The following is a 4,216-nucleotide window of genomic DNA, read 5'->3' as shown; positions in this document are numbered from 1 at the left end:
AAAAAAAAAAAGAAGCTTTCATTCCTTTTATATACAATGTTTTATGTGCTGTTCAATGGATAGAAAACAAAGCTCTCAATAATTCACAGAGGCAGCCATAACTCTCTCTCTCTCTCTCTCTCTCTCTCTCTCTCTCTCTCTCACACACACACACACACACACACACACACACACACACACGCACGCACGCGCGCGCGCGCGCACACACACACACACACACACACACACACACACACACACACACACGGTGTGGGGGCAGGTTACAGATAGGCCAGTAACCTCAAATCACAGAGGAAAGACACAGGGACAGAAGTAGAGAATTCGAAGTTGGGCTTCCTCTTGGTCAAATTAAGCATTGAGAAAGTAGCTTTGTTTTTATTCCTTAATGTGACAATGACAGCACTCTCAAAAGCTGTCTTAAATTTACTAATCAATACAATTACATTTCAGAATTGATACCCCCAAACCAGTTTGTCTGATACAATAAAACGTCTTGGCTAAAATCAAAGAAAGAAACAGACTCATATAAGAAGCTAATGCTAAGTACAGCTGTACATTTAGTGGTTGATTCAAATTTGATCTCATTTATAAATGCATTAAGAGGTTCATTTACATATTCTATTCAGTACTATGGTAGCATATAATTAAGCAGAAGTGTTTGTAATTGTAGTTGCTTAACAACCTTTTCATTTTTTTGCTTGTTTAATGTAATTTAAAATGTTTCATTCAATAGAAAGGGTCATGATGTTTCTCAAACCTGTCTAAGGACAGGTTTCTAAATTATAGGTGTTGGTTATATGTTAGAACCACAAATTAGTAAATAACTATTAGCTTGTTATTTAATGAAAGGGGGAAGGCTTGAATAATTTATGCCATTAATATTGGCAAGGCTAAATCTGTTAATCGATGTTCTCATGTTCTCATTTGTACAACTCATATTATATTCCATATGTATTTCTCATGACAATTAAAAACCATGTTAAATCATATTTTAGCAGAAAACCAAGTGGATTCTGAAAGGGGGTACTATTTGAGTTTGAGTTTATCCCTCTATGACTTTGTTGAAGTCAACCCTTATTTGTGTTTGGCAAAAGAGATAACTGATTTTATAGAGATAGTTAAGTCAAGGAGGTGTTGTAGGGGTGAGATTGTAGTCTAACAGAACTGATGTTCACTTAACAAGTAGATGTAAAATGAAGAGTGTGTGCAAAGAGGAATTTCGACAGGAGGTTTCAGAGAAAGAGAGAGAGAGAGAGAGAGAGAGAGAGAGAGAGAGAGAGAACAGCTACTACCAAATGACATCCCACCAGAAATGAATTGTACTACAAACTTGATACTGGAATTTCAACCTTCAGATTATCAGAGGTTACATCTCTGTTAGGTCATTGGTCTGAGGCTTTATATTATTGCAGTCTAAGGCACATAATAATGGAGCAGAATGAGACCTGGCTCAGGGAGCCTAGTGAAGCCAATGTCAAATGGACATGGACAACTTTACTTTTATATTTATGAGCAATCACAATGTTACTCCTTTATGTCTCAATATCTGAAATGATAAGCTTCATATATCAATGACATCCAGATAATTAGTCATTGTAAGAAACACATTGATTCATTAGATCATGAGAGGTTGTGAAGAGTTTGGAACCTTGTATTTTGATCTCATGTTACTTGTCCTAATGAAATAGGTGAACGTGAATGTGGAGGGAACTCTGTGGGTAAAGAAGTAACCTTGCTTTTCAGTCAATGAATCAAGGAATGAGAGATTTCTCAGTAGACTGAGAATTTTTTTGAAAGCGTTTCCTGAAAATTAATTAGAAAGATGGAATCCCGGTCCCTACCAGGATCTACATAATTAAAATTAAAATTTTGATTTGAACAAGGTCCCAAATCGAAAAGTTAATAAAAAAAATGGCTTAAAGATGCAGTGATAAGTTAAAGTTTCAAGAATAAAAGTAAATAGTAGAGTAGGAAAAACCTACCAACATGTGCCACAAAGAGCCTTCCCAGTGAAGGTCACCCTATTTTGGTACAGCAAGTTTTGGGAGCTTGATGTCTGTTTCAATAGAAAGAATTGGGCTTACAGAGAGAAGGAAGAGGTACCACCTTGGTGGTTGGAAAATACACAGAGGGGATGGGTTCCAATCAGGATCAGGTTTACAATTCAGTGCCAGATACCGCAGCTAGGAAGAAAAAAAATGTGTCCCAGTTTACTTATTAAATTGGGAAAATATCTGCTTCCAATTGGAAAGAAAGCCCACTGTTCTCAGATGTTACATCAAATTTTTTCAGTTAGTGATTTTAACTGAGCTAAGATAATAGCCTAAGAATATACTAAACATATATAATTATATATATATATATAATTTTGAACATTTCTCTTCTATTACAATTTCTTTCTAGCACTAATATTACTAAGTTATTCAAACCTTTGGAGAATATTTTGATATCTGCTAAGGTTTATGTTTTTCATTGTTAATGTCTTTCAACTTCAAATAAATCTCTTCAAACGGTTACATTAAAGGGGTCTTAGGTTTATTTTAGCATATTTAAAATCCAATTTTAGTAGAATTATAATTAATTTATTATTAACATCGAAGAAAGTAATTATCTTTTCAGTATGCAGAAACATGACATTACTCTTTATTTATTCAAGAGTTTTATATTCTGTAGTAAGTTTGGTAATGCATTTACTTATGTCTATGGAAGCTTAAGCTTTATTATTCAGTTAATAGGTTGAGAATAGCTTGCTTAATATAATGGATACACATGAATTCATTAATTGTTTAACATTTCTGATTTAACAGTTTAAAATTTGGATTCTTGCCTAAAGGGCTTAAATATTACTTTATTATAAGCTCAATTTACCAAGACATAGTCTATAGCATTATATTACTTGAATTAAGAATGAGATTAATGTAACAGTCTTAAAATATTTTAGAATTTTACCCTACAAGGCTTGTCTTAAAACGTTGATTTTCTACACTTACTATAAATATATTTATTTGTTTTTCTGTGAACGTTAAAAATATTCCATGTATTAAATATGTTCAAGTCAGTATGGCTAATGTATATATTAATACCAATAGAATAAAGAAGAAACAGAAACATCTCAATCAATTGATAAAGACATTGAACATACAGGAATTTATATGTGGCAAAGAAGTAATATATAAAATTTCAAAGGTTTGCATTTTAAAGAACTTGAAAATATCATCTTGAGTGAGGTAACCCAGCCATTGAAGAACACACATGATATGTACTCACTGATAAGTGTATATTAGCCCAAAAGTTCAGAACACCTAAAATTCTACTCACAGACCATATGAAGCTCAAAAAGAAGGAAAACCAAAGTTTGGACATTTCAGTCCTTCTTAGAAGGGAGAACAAAACACTCACAGGAGGAAATATGGAGACAAAGTGTAGAGCAGAGACTGAAGGAAAGGCCACCCAGAGACTGCCCCACCTGGGGGATCCATCCCATATGCAGTCACCAAACCTGGACGCTATTGCAGATGCTCGGAAGTGCTTTCTGACAGGAGCCTGATAGTTTGTCTCCTGAGAGGTTCTGCCAGAGCCTGACAAATACAGAGGTGGAAGTTCACAGCCAACCATTGGACTGAGCATGGGAGTCCCCAATGGAGGATTTGGATAAGGGACTGAAGGAGCTGAGGGAGATTGCAGAACTTTGAGGGGAGCAGCAGTATCAACAGGCCAGACCTCTCAGAGCTCCCGGGGACTGGACCACCAACCAAAGAGTACACATGGAAGAACCCATGGCTCTGGCTGCATATGTGGTAGAGGATGGCCTTGTTGGACATCACTGAGAGGAGCACCTTTTGGGCCTGTGGGGGTTCGATTTCCCAGTGTAGGGGAATTCCAGGGCAGGAAGGCAGGAGTGTGTGGGTGGGCGGGTGAGCCCCTTCGTAGAGGCAGGGGGAGGGGGTAGGATAGGAGGTTTCCAGAGGGGTGACCTGGAAAGGGGATAACATTTGAAATGTAAATAAAGAAAATACCCAATAAAAGAAAAAATTTGAAAAAAATAGCTAAACACACACACACACACACACACACACACACACACACACACACACACGAGAGATGAACAAAGATTGGTGCTGAAGACCATGCTTTTTGCCCATTTTCCAGATACATGATAGCTATCTGCATTGTCTATACAACATGGATATTATTATTATTATCATTATTATTTTCC

The sequence above is a fragment of the Mus musculus genome, chromosome 16, assembly GCF_000001635.26.
Source record: "Mus musculus strain C57BL/6J chromosome 16, GRCm38.p6 C57BL/6J".
Taxonomy (NCBI): domain Eukaryota; kingdom Metazoa; phylum Chordata; class Mammalia; order Rodentia; family Muridae; genus Mus; species Mus musculus.
This window is presented reverse-complemented; position numbering follows the sequence as displayed.